The 13,265-nt window shown below is 51.1% G+C and overlaps 1 protein-coding gene across 1 annotated transcript in view; it reads left to right on the top strand.

Moving 5' to 3' along the window:
- Positions 1-13,265, top strand: part of GRK5 (G protein-coupled receptor kinase 5) — a 232,659-nt gene that overhangs the window by 176,253 nt on the left and 43,141 nt on the right. The gene's annotated exons all lie outside the window — the stretch shown is intronic.

Below are 13,265 nucleotides of genomic sequence, written 5' to 3'. Positions count from 1 at the left end.
TACCCAAACCCCACAGCAGGAGTGGGAGGCCTTATCCAGGAATATGGGCCCCCAGGTCTGTGCTAGGCCAGTGGGGAGCACCCAGCCAGGGATGCCATTGGTCTCCAGATTCAGAATTTTTATCCTCTTCAGAGGTACCCAAGCCTGGCAGGGCCAGCGCAGGTGGTCCAGGCCAGAGTAGGCCTGCAGTGGGGAGGCCTGCTTCTTGGGGGCCCAGTCCCCTCCAGGGGCACTCTTGCTGCCCTCTGCTCACGCCCAGGCGTTTATGGTGGGACAGGTGAAGGCTCAACCGAGGCAGGGGTCAGAGTACCCAGAAGAAAGGGCTGAGAGGCTGGTGTGACCAGGAAGGGCCCAAGAGTGCTTAGGAGGAGGGCCTGGCTGAAGCTGAGTGGGCAGAGGTAACACTGGCTGAACACAGCAGAGTGCTGAGTATTCTGAAGTGCTCTGGGGTAAGCTGGAGGGCGAGGGGCCACCCTGACCTCCCCTGGGGCATGGGGCCACACCCATGGCCTGTTCGCATTCATGGTGGTCCTGACGCTGGAGGCGGCGAATCAGGGCTGCCGCAGCCACTCAGGTTTTGACTTCCGGTCAGGAGACAGAGGTAGGACTGTGAACAGAAGGAATCCAGTTCACACAGCAGCTCCTCCTATGACAAGTGGGCCACTGAACACCTGCCCTCCCCTGCATCTACTGGTGAAGGCATTCACAAGGGGGTTAAACCCACAGTAGCTCCTTCTGAGTTGACAACCAGGCCTCCTCCCCTCCCTGCACTTATGGATTCTTCTGCACAGTTTTATACATTTTATCCACACAGCTTGGAAGTCCCTTGAGGAGGAGGATAAGCCCCACCTCGTTGTTCTCAAGGTGTCCCAGGGGTCCTTGGCAGTTCTGGTCCCACCTCAAGCCTCGCTGCCCCCGGTGATGTTAGACAGGTCCCAGGGGCCCATGCAGTGATACGGGCCCCTCGGGCTGCACTGAGCCCTCGCCTGGAGCAGCTGTGCTGGCCTGCGGGCCACGGGCCCAGCCCCACCCCAAGGTTGGCCCCTGTGGCACTTCCTCCTGCTTCTGCTGAGCCAGCACCCCTGTTACTTCCCTCCGCTGTTTCTCTGCTTCTGCTTCCATCGTAATCCTACATGCCTCTTAATGGAATGGCAGGCCACCCCAGGGCCTTTGCACTTTTCAGAAGCAAGAGGATTCATGTTCATCAGCTCTTTCAGATGCTGGACAGGGCTGGCTCTCTCTGTACAAGGCGTGGCCCTGGGCACACCCAACTGCCTGCTCCATCTGCAGGGACAGACCTGAGGACCCAGCTCACTACACAAACTTCATCCAGACGCTTAGACAGCAGTACAGAGAGTGTCTGCACCCCATCTCACCAGTGACCCCTACCCCACCCCCAGTGACCCCCCGACCCTACCCCCACATCTGCTGGTCTGACTGGGATCTTTGCTGAAGATGAGGTGGTTCCTTGGCCGGCCTTCTGGCTCCTTCAGCTCATCCTAGGGCTACTGCAGGGGGTCACTTCCCTCTCTCCCCACTGGCCAGCCTTGACCAGAAGCCTCTGCTCTTGGACCCCGGTCTGGGCCCCCCAGACCTCGCTGCCCCTGCTGCACACTGCCTATGTCTCCTGGAGGGATGGGGCCCAGCCTCCCCCTCAGCTCAGAAGGTTTTACAAGTGCTCAGAGCTTGCCAACATTTTTTCCTTAAGTACTCCTCAATTTTAGAAATTTAAACCACACCATATGGTATGGCCCAGGGGCCTGGGGGAGGTGGCCCAAGTGGTCTGGGGGTTGACTGTTTTCCTATAATAAATTTTGCGCTGCCGGCCAGGTCCTTCCTGCAGTCACTCTCGCAGGAGCCTGTGTTCCTTCTCGGGGCTGCAGATGCCCCAGCAGCTGGGAGAGGAGCCATGTGGCTGAAGCCCCAGCTCTGAGGCCTCCGAATGACCCCCAGGACCCTTGTCCTCAAACACAGATAGTCTTTACCTCACAGTCCTCCTCAAGGTGCAGCTCATGTCTCGGCTCCAAGCAGCATTTTCTGAAGGGTAGACGGGGCTTTCCTGGTGGCTCAGCGGTAAAGAATCCTCCTGCCAATGCAGGAGACACACGACTGATTCCTGGGTTGGGAAGATGCCCTGGAGGACGGCATGGCAACCCACTGCAGGATTCTCATCTGGAGAATCCCATGGGCTGAGGAGCCTGACCGGCTACAGTCCATGGGGTCGCAGAGTTGGACGTGACTCAGCTACTAAACAATGATGGACACTGATCATTTGAGAGGATCTGTGAAAAAAAAACCGACCGTCACCGACCCAATGGACATGAGTTTGAGTAGGGAGGCCTGGCGTGCTGCAGTCCACGGGGTTGCAAAGAGTCAGAAACGACGGAGCGACTGAACTGAACTGTGAAAAAAACCCGTCTGTGGTCAGTTACTTGTGGACATGACTTTTCCCCGCATCTCTCCCTTGTAAAGATTTACCCGGTGTGTGAGCACATTAAAGGCTCTTGAGAGGTAAAGAAACCAGCTCAACCGATAACAAAGCATTTCCCAGACTTCCCCTCCCCCCCTCATAATTTCACATCCTGCTGAATACATCTGGGGCTGCAAAACGCCTCCAGGGGTCTTCAGGACCTGGCCTCCAGCTTTCGCTCCCAAAGCCCCCAGGCTGGGAGCTCCAGCCGCCACCTCCCAGTCCCATCTTTACATGCCCACCTGGTCACCTTTGTCCGAGCTGTTCCTGGCAAGGCCTCCGACCTGGAAGGTGCTCCGCCGACTCTTATCTTTCTCCTTCTGTGTCTGCTCCATCGCACAGAGCCTCCTCTGCCTCTGGTCAGAAGCCGTCGCTCCTACCTGCTGCTCTGTTGTGCTTCTGCAGGTCCCTGGGGTTGGTGCTTCCACAGCCCCAGAGGCTGGGTTCTGAGGAGCCCCCCTTACAGAGGGGGTGACAGCACATCACCAGACGGGCCGAATGCGGTCTGACAAGAGCAGTGGTGGACAGCGCACAGGGAAGTGAGGGAGGCCGGGGGGACGCTGTCCTGGGCCAGCCTGGGTGAGCCAGGAAGGTTTCTGAAAGTTGACGCAGCTGAACCAAAGTTTCACGTGGTGATGAGGAAGCCAGGTACAAATGGAAAGAAAGGAGTGGGGCCTTTCCTGTGCAAAGGTCCGGAGCAGGGGCTCTCACCTGGGGGCGTTTGGCAGAGTCTGGAGATCTTTTTGATTGACACGAATGGGGAATGTGCTCCTAGCGTCTAATATACACGGTTCAGAGATGCAGCTGAACGTCCTCCAATGCACAGGACGGCCCCCCACCTAAGAATTATCTGGGCCCGAAATGTCAGTAGCATTGAGGGTGAGAGGCCTTCGTGCGTAGAGGGGAATGGATGTGTGTTGGCAGGGAGGTCTGTCCCCAACCCCTAAGCTGAAAACGACTATTGGCAGGCTTATTTCTAGTAGGGGCACAGGGACCTTCTGGGAGGCAAGGCTTGGAAAACCATGGTGGGGCATTTGCACCATCCTAAGGGCAGTGGGGAGCCCCGAAGGCTCTGAAGGCCATGCGCAGCCCAGGTTGGTCTCTCTGGCCCTCGTGTAGCAGAGGAAGGGGAAGAAGAGGACTTAAGGCAGGAGGCCATCCTGGGAGCTGCTGCCATAGCTGTGGAAATAGACACCAGGGCCTTGGGAAATGTCAGGCAGAAGGAGCTCTCAGGGGATGACAGGTGTGGGAAGTCAGCAGAGGGGGCAAGGGGAGTCTGTGCTTTCCACCTTGAGTCACTGAGTAGGTGCGGATGCCCCCAGGAAGGGCAGGGTGCTCAGGACAGTGGCCGGGCTATTAGCTCTCTGGGCAGAGATGATGGCATCTGTTCTGTGTGTCCCCTCTACCCCACCCCCACCCCCCACAGCGCTGCACACATGGCTGTCTTTCATTGTGAGTTGGTTTGAATGAGACAGGAGGGGGCCCAGGAAGCTTCCCCCCATGAGCCTCTCCCCTCTGCCCACTCAGATCTCTTTCTGGGAAGCTGACACTGAGCTGGCTCGTGTCCCCCAGAGTCTGACAGGGGGTGTTTGCTGGGAGTCTGGCTGGCACATCCCTGCTCAAAGTCAAAACTCACTCCCGGAGCTGAAATCTCTCTCTCTCCAAACCCCGACTTGAAGGCGTCCATCCCAGGGACTAAGTCCACTCGTTGGATGCTGCCCAGAATCCTGCGTCAGTTGCCCACACATGGCCAGCTTTGCTCTGGGGGCAGTTAGAGGACACCAGCCTGGGGTGGGCTTTGGGATGGGCCAAACGCTGTTGAGATCTGACTCAAAGGCAGCAGAGTGCTTATGTGGAGGCGAGTTTTAGAACAAGGTAGACCTGCGTTGGAAGCTAGGCGTGGTCTTTTTTAACTGAGCGGCCTTGGGAAAGTTCCTTAACCTCCTGGAACCTCAGGCTGCTCCTCTGTCAAGTGGACCGGGTACCCTGAGGGTCATAAATACCAGCCAGGACAGAGCCCAGGAGCTGGTACGCACAAGACCCTCCCTCGGTGGTGGCTCTCCTCTGACTTTCCCCGTCCTGGTCTGTGTTTTTCAAAATCAGGCCACTGAATGATGAAATCATTTAGACATGAACTCCAGCTGTGGAGCTGTGAGAGGCCAAGAAGGGGTCCGGAGGGCCCCCAGCCTCAGAGGGCTGGCCAGAGAGGCTGGACTCCTTCAAATGCAATGCCTTAGTCAGGATGATTAATGCTAGTTGCCACAACAAACAAACCCCAAATCTCAGGGGCTTCACATACCAAAATTTCTATTTCATGCACACTCTGACCGGGTCTTTTCTGCGTAAAGACTAGGGGGCCTGGCTGCTTTTGTGTGTCCATCACCAAAAGGGAAGGGGCAAATGAGGGAAGTACATGAGCTTTAAATGCCTTGGTCCCCATGTGACACGTTACTGTCTCTCCCCAGCCCCTAAGCTGAAAACGTCTATTGGCAGGCTTATTTCTAGTGCTGGTGAGGCAGTCATGAGCATGGCGTGGTCCATAGATATTCTTAGGCTTGTCAGCTCAGAGGAGCTGCCCAGAGCTGGTCGACTCAGACATGCATTGGGCTCTGCCTTTCAGGCACCTACAGATCAGAGGTGATACCTGTAGCAGATGTTAAGGGGGCAGGGTTGCTCTGAGCTGGGGGGTGGACCAGGAAATACTCTTAATTATAATAATAAGTAGTAGTAAATGATCCTAAAAAGAGTATTACACAGCATTCATCACTACAGACAGCATTTAAAACATACTAGTTTATGGAGACTTCCCTGCTGGTCCAGCAGTTAAGACTCTGTGCTTCCAATGCAGGGGTTGAGGGTTCGATCCCTTGTTGGGGAATTAGATTCCACATGCTGTGTGGCATGACCAAAAATTAAAAATAAATAAAACAGAAAATAAAATACTAGCTTATGGAGATATAATTCACACATCACAAAATTCACCCTTTTAAATACACAGGTCAATGGTTTTTAAAATTGTTGCAGAATTGTGCAACTATCACTGCTATCTGATTTCAGGACATTTATCTCTCCCAACAAAACCCCCATTCCCATTAGCATCACTCCCTATTTCCCTTTCCTCCCACTCCAGGCAACTGCTAATCTCCTTCCTGTCTCTGTGGATGTGCCTATTCTGGACATTTCATATAATTAAATTCGTGTATATATGGACTTTCGTGTCTGACTTCTTTCAAGGTTTCATCCATGTTGTAGTGGGTATCAGTATTTCTCATTTCTTTTTATGGCTGGATAGATAATATTCCATTATGGATAAGCTCCATTTTATTTATCTCCTCATCAATTGACAGACACTTGGGACATTTCTACTTTGGGGCTATGATGAATCACGCTGCTATGACCATCCACGCACAAGTTTTTGCATGAACGTGTATTGTCGTTTCTCTTAGGTATGTACTTAGGAGTGGAATTGCTGGGTCACATGGTAACTTGATATTTCATCAGTTGAGGAATGACTAGGCTGTTTTCAAAGTGACTGCACCAGCTGACGTTCCCACCAGCAGGTTATGAAGGGGCCAATCTCTCCACATCCTCTCCAGCACTTGGTATTTTCTGTTTTGCTTTGTTTTTGTAATAATTCTAGTGGATGTGAAGTGGTATCTCATTGTGGTTAGATTTGCATTTTCCTCATGACTAATGATAGAGACGGTGATGGCAACCCACTCCAGTGTTCTTGCCTGGAGAATCCCAGGGACAGAGGAGCCTGGTGAGCTGCCATCTATGGGGTCGCACAGAGTCGGACACGACTGAAGTGACTTAGCAGCAGCAGCAGCGTGACTAATGAGCACCTTTTCATGTGCTTATCGGCTGTTCCTATATCATCTTTGGAGAAAAGTCTATTCAAATCCTTTGCCCATTTTTAAATTGGGTTGTTCATCTTATTAATGTTGAATCCTAAGAGTTCTTTTTATGTTCTAGGTACAAGTCCTTTATCAGATGATTTGCAAATATTTTCTCTCATTCTGTGGGTTGTCTTTTTACTTTCTTGCTGGTGGCCTTTGAAACACAAAGATTTTTCATTTGATGACATTCAGATTCATTTTTGTTACTTGTTTTTAAATGACTTGTTTTCATGTTGTCTTATCTGTCCTTGTAAAAAAGGCCTGTTTTCTTTGAATAATTTTATTCATTTTTGGCTGTGCTGTTTTTGTTGCTGTGCAGACTTTTTCTCTAGTTGTGGTGAGCAGGGGCTACTCTCTAGTTATGGTGAGCAGGCTTCTCATTGCAGTGACTTCTCTTGTGGAGCTGAGGCTTTAGGGAGCGCAGGCTTCAGTAGTTCAGATGCTTCAGAAGTTGCGGTTCAATAGTTGCAGCTCCTAGGCTCTGAGAGCACAGGCTCAAAAGTTGTGGTGCACAGGCTTAGTTGCTGTGCAGTATGTGGTATCTTCCCAGATCAGGGACTGAACCCGTGTCTCCTACATTGGCCGGTGGATTCTTTACCACCGAGCTACCAGGGAAGCCCAGGCTTCAGTTTTTCGAGGATTAGGGTGTATATGGAGAAACATTAGGTCCATAAATCTCTCAGAGCCCATTGCCTGCTATGAAGAATAGGGCCAGGTCTGGTCCTTCACCTGCACTCCAGCCCTGCTCCTGGTCGACATGACGCTATTCTTTAGGCCCTCTGGATACAGCAGTGCAATCACCTGCTCTTGGATCTTTCTAGCAACTGCCCGAGATGGGTATTAGTGTAACCACTTTACAGACCAGGCACCTGAGGTTTGAGAAGGGAAGAGACGTTGGTTTAGAATAGCAGAGGCAGGGCTTAGAAAGAACTCCTTAGGATCCTACTTCACAATGCTGCTTGTAGAACATTTTACTCTAGTTCATTTTAATTAGGCCCATGAGCAACTGTGCCAGGGCTCCACCCTGGTCACTAAGGCCAGGCAGGTGGCACCCAGTTTCAATGTGGTTTTGCTAGAAAGTATCCGTGGATTCCAAGGGAAACTCAGACCTGGCAGAGGGTCCTGTGGAAAGGACCCTGCATGGGCTTCTTCCGACAGATGAAGTGGGCAGGTGGGCTGGGACAGGCCTCTGACGTGAACCAGCTTGGCATCCTCTGTGGGATGCTTGGAAAGCCCCGGAGCAGGCGGTGCTTAGAGGGCATTTCTTGCGGGAGGTCCGCTGGCAAGGCCCACAGATGCAGGCCTCTTTGTCTCTGTGAACAATGATAGGCTAAGCAGGGCAGTTTGTTCTTGTTAAGGGGGAAATTACCCATCAGCCTGAGTGGCTGCACAAAAGAAATCTATTCCTAGTGCTTGTTTGGCTCTCCGGAAAACATCCACCTTTTATAAAGTAAGGAGCTTGAATGAAAGGAAATAATAATTACTCCAAGTTCCTCTTTCTCTGGCCCCCCTGCTCACAGCCTCACTTCGCTGGCGCCTCCTCCTACCCCATCCAGGCAGCGGCATGGGATCCCAGCTAGTGCAGTCAGGCTACCTTCCTGGTAGGGGACAGCTCCTCGGCCTCTGGGGCAGTCAGAGGCTTCAACCTTTGTCCTCGGGGCACATGGAACCCTGTTCTGCCACTTTCCAGCTGGGCGTCCTTGGAGCCTCAGTTTCCCCATCTGAGTATGGGGATGATAGCCATGGCGCTCAAGTGGGCTCCTTCTTCTTTAAATCAACTCATCTTTTAACTTAAAATAAATGTTTCAAAAGGAAACTTGGTATCTGGAATTGCCTGGAAAGCCAGTATTGATTTGTTGTACATAAAGATAACACGAAAATTTGACATTACACCCTATATGGATGCTGTTTTGCTCATCTAAGGCTCTAAGCTGCCTTTCTCTTTGTTTTGAAGGGAAAGTAGCGAGTATTAGAGACAAGTTAGCAAGACGGCAAGTAGATCACACTGAGACTTTCTTCTTGATAATGGAAGACTTAAAGGAAAACTGAAAAGGGAATACTTTTTTCACTGAGTGATTCAATGTTATTTAATTGTGTCCTTGCACCTCCAGGCTAAGATAACTTCATCACCTTTGGAAAATGCTGGGCTGTCTGCCTCCTAACTGTGATGCGTTTGATAAATGCTGGTTTGTTGTTGGAAGAGATAGCATGACCTAAAGCAAAGGGCACTGGACTAGGAGGGGGGGGTCACTCTTGAATCTCCCTTCCTGGGGTCTGGGGCCTCGAGGAGCTGGCTCAGAACTGGCCTAACCATCTAACCAAAGCTTGGTCTCCGGGGCAACCAAGGCCATGGAATATGGGCAGGTTTGGCTAAAGCCTCCCTTCCTAGTGCCTGCCATGTCTTCCATGGGGTTTGAGCTCCGAGCCAGGGCCTTGGAGCCAGCTTTTCGTCTCTGCTAAGATCACTTGACTCTTGTCTGCCTCTCAAGCACCCAGCATCTCCATCCTGTTGTCAGTGAAATCTGTTCAGCTCAGGATTCACCTCTGCTTGAACCCCTCCTGGGCAGGGCCTGACTAGGTGGCCAGCTTCACCCTGGGTTTTCCCACTTCCTACCTCAGCACTGCAGAAAGCCTCAAGGGTGGAAGAAGATTGAGAAGAAAACTTGAGAAAGGAACTTCCTGGGAACGGCTCTTACTGTGAGCCAAACACTGTTCTTAGAGCTTTAAATAACGCACTTAATCCTCCATTTTAAAGATGAGGAGATGAAGACACAGAGAGATTAAGTAACTTGCTCAAGGTCACACAGCTGGCATGAAGGAAGCCAAGACTTCAGAGTCTGTGCTCTTGACCCTTCCCTATCCTGCTCTCCTAAGAATCCAACCTGGCTCCCTGCCTTGGGCTCCACTCACACTTCCTCTTGATTGAAGAACTATTAGTGAGCAGGGAGCTAGGGCGCTGTTTTGAAGAGCAGCAGGGTTCCTGGGTCATTTCAAGTTTCTGCAGCCCCCAGCACTATAGTGCTCCCTACGGAGGGTCCCTGCTGCTGAGCCATGCTCAGAATGACGGTCTGGGCCTGCAGGAGTCCTGGTGTGCTGGGAGATGAGCCTTATAGCCCACTCTCAGGGACCATTCTGTCGGTTCACCCCAAAGGGAAGGAGACGACACCGCCTAGAGCATGCTGCAGCTCCCGGGGATCTCAGAGGCCCCCCAGTCCAGGGCCTGGCCACAGTTTCAGCTGTAGATTTCCTAAGGCTAAGATGCGTGGATCTGCTGTGGTTGAGCAGGCCTTTGGCTCTCTTCTCTATCCTAGGCCCTGGCTTTTAGAAGAACACTTAGGACTGTCTGGAACCCAGATTTTGAAAACTGCTGGGCTAAGCCAGACTCCTCATGCCCTAGATGAGGGAACTGAGGCCCAAGAGGAGCCGGGTCCCTGAGGGTCATACAGCTGGGAGAGGAGACTGGAACATCCCTCACCGGGCTTCCCACTCGCCCGTGCTAGAAGGGTGGCACAGAGACACGAATAGAAAGCTTCCTGGCCTCGTTTCCCACCTCCCACCCCAGCTGGCCTGCAGCAGAGCCTGAATTCCCGTGAGACTCTCATTCTTTGGCTCAGTACTTGTCTAAATGCTGTGCAAAACTGAGAAGGCCACCGTTTAAGCATAGGTAGCTTCCCAGGTAGCGCTGGTGGTAAACAGCCTGCCCACCAGTGCAGGAGATGAAAGAGTTGTGGGTTCGATCCCTGGTTCAGGAAGATCTCCTAGAGGAGGGCACAGCAACCCACTCCAGTATTCTTGCCTGGAGTATCCCATGGACAGAGGAACCTGGTCGGCTACAGTCCTTAGGGTCACACGACTGAAGCGATTTAGCACAGCACAGCCCTTGAGGGTATCACTGAATCTAACCCTCTCACACTCCTTTACTAAGGGTGGATATAAATGAGGGAGGTGGGGCAAAGTAACATTATTTTATTTTTTTGAAAACCATTTTTTCCAGATTTTTTTTTTAATGTAGACTATTTTTAAAGTCTTCCCTGAATTTGTTACAATATTACTTCTGTTTTATGCTTTGGTTTTTTGACCGTGGGGCATGTCCAGCCAGGGATCGAACCCCCACCTTCTACATTGGTAGGCAATGTCTTAACCGCTGGACCACCAGAGAAGCCCTAAGTAACATTGTTTGAGCACTTACTGTATGCTGTGTGTTTTAAACCTTTATCTCATGCTGTCTTCACAGACAGTCCTGTGTAGTTTTACCTTGGAAAAAGGGCTTCATTAAGAGTAAAAACTGGGAGAATTAAAAACAGGGACCGACACAGATACCTGTATGCAAGTATCCATACCAGCATTATTCACAATTGTTGAAATGTGAAAATAAGCCGTGTCCATCGGTGGATGAATGGATGAGCAAAATGAGGTCTGTCATACAATGGAATATTATTCAGCCATAAATAGGCATGAAGTCCTGATACCTGCTAGAGCATGAATGAATCTTGAAAACATTAGGCTAAGTGAAAGAAGAAGTGAAATGAAGAAGTGAAGGTTGCTCAGTCGTGTCCAACTCTTTGAGACCCCATGGACTGTATGATCCATGGAATTCTCTAGGCCAGAATAGCCTAGAGTGAATAGCCTTTCCCTTCTCCAGGGGATCTTCCCAACCCAGAGATCGAACCCAAGTCTCCTGCATTACAGGCAGATTCTTTACCAGCTGAGCCACAAGGGAAGCCCAAGTGAAAGAAATCAAACAAAAAAGGTCACATTTGTATGATTCTACTTACATGAAATGTCCAGCATAGGCAAATTCATTGAGACAAAGAAAACTAAAGCTTACCAGAGATTCAGGGGAAGGGATGGAGAGTTATTGCTTAATGGGTATAGAGTTTCTATTTGGGATGATAAGAAAGTTTGAGAAAAGATGGTGGTAATAGTCAACATTATGACTGCAATTAATGCCGCTGAATTGTCTATTTATAAATGGTTAAAATGGCAGTCTCTCCGTTATGTCTATTTGACCACAAATTAAAAAAAAGAACAACAGAGAAAGAGTGATGATGAGATGTTACCCCAGTCTGTCTGATTCTAGAACCTGGATGCTTTCCTTTCCACTGCGTCATCTTGTCAGAGGCCTTGACCAAAGGCATCTTCCGAGCTGCTTCATGAAGGAGCAAGTCGGGCTGGGGGTGGCAGGTGGGCTGAGGGCTGTGTGGATAGGCTGGACCCTCCTGTGCGTGATCCACTTCTTGACGCCCAACCTTTATGCTGTGTCATTAGCATTTTCTCATTTCCCAGACTGTCTACAAAGCATTTTCAACAACTGTGTAAGTGTCTCTCAGTTCAGTTCAGTTGCTCAGTCGTGTCCAACTCTTTGAGACCCTATGAACTGCAGCACGCCAGGCCTCCCATCACCAACTCCTGGAGTCTACCCAAATTCATGTCCATTGAGTTGGTGATGCCATCCAACCATCTCATCCTCTGTCATCCCCTTCTCCTCCTGCCCCCAATCTTTCCCAGCATCAAGGTCTTTTCAAATGAATCAGCTGTTCACATCAGGTGGCCAAAGTATTAGAGTTTCAGCTTCAACATCAGTCCTTCCAATGAACACCCAGGACTAATCTCCTTTAGAATGGACTGGTTGGATCCCTCAGATAGACAAATTTATTTCTCCCCGCCAACTTCCCTGGAAAACACACCCTCTCTGTCTTCAGCCTGATGTCTCGGGGCTCCTCACAGCAGGCCAGGGCATGCCTGTCCAAGTTCCTCTTCCTTTCTTGTGACCTTCCAGGGCAGAAAATGGGAGTCTCCTTTGATGCTGGTGGAGCCGGCTCTGCCTCTGATCCCCATTCCTGTGTGTGTGTGTGTGTGTGTGTGTGTGTGTGCTATTTCCTTCCCAGAATTCCTCTTTAGAGAGTGGCTGGATACAGTGAAGCCAGCCTCAGGCTTCCTGAGGACAACCTCCCCGCCCTCAGCACTGCCCTGGATGGGCAGACACTGGTCTCTGACCGTGGGTCTTGGGCAGAGAAATGACATCTTGGGGGTTTCAGTCAAGTTTCCCAGGATCTTGAAAGATGCCTGCCCTCCTTCACTCCCGAGCCGCCTGGAATGAAATCTTCACGGGAGAAATGTTTTCCTGGGCCAAGGTATTTGCAATACAGCTTCACACTGAAGCCAGTCTGGAGTCTGTGGACTGGAGGGTGACCTGGAAGATGGAACACTGGCTCGCTGTGCCCTTGCCGCTCATGCACAAGGAATGAGAGACACCCCAGGGTGTGAGCATTCTGCACCCCGGCCCCATCGGACCTGGGCCTTACTTGTGAATTACCTGCTCGTGACCGTCCTGACCCAGAGCGGAGTTGGCCGGATCCAAGCCCCTCGCCAGGAAAAAGCCTGCTTCTCTGGGTCCTGAGCGCCAGCCCTCAGCCTGTGTAAACACCGAGTCATCTCCCAACGCGAGCTCTGGGCCCGCAGTTCTTGACCGGGGATTATCAAGTTGACAGAGCCCGGCTGGCCTCTCACTCCAACGTCCAGGCACATTTCGTTTTGTTAATTATCCGCTTTTGCTTTTGACGTAAAAAAGTCAAGGTCTGGGTCAGGGCCACTTGTGTGTTTTCCTTTCTTTCTCATTAAAGTTGCCCAGCTCTCAGGGCCTCTGGCTAAATTCTACTAGTGTTTAAAAGTGCTCTCACTTCCTGACCTCTAAAAAAATCCTTCATCCTGATTTCTGCGAAGCCACTTAAAAACAGCAAAGGATGTAAGGGACAACATGCTTTACATCCCAGTCTGCTCGTCCCTCCTTGGAGGGTGAGGGCTGTGTTTCACCACTTCGCTGACACAGAGAATGTGACCCTTTGTGACCTGGGGTGGCCAGGTCAGCCACCCTTTCGGGGCACCCTCCAAAAGGG

This window comes from Bos mutus, chromosome 26 (genome assembly GCF_027580195.1).
Source record: "Bos mutus isolate GX-2022 chromosome 26, NWIPB_WYAK_1.1, whole genome shotgun sequence".
Taxonomy (NCBI): domain Eukaryota; kingdom Metazoa; phylum Chordata; class Mammalia; order Artiodactyla; family Bovidae; genus Bos; species Bos mutus.
The sequence above is the reverse complement of the archived record's forward strand: the minus strand, read 5'-3'. Positions and strand labels throughout refer to the sequence as shown.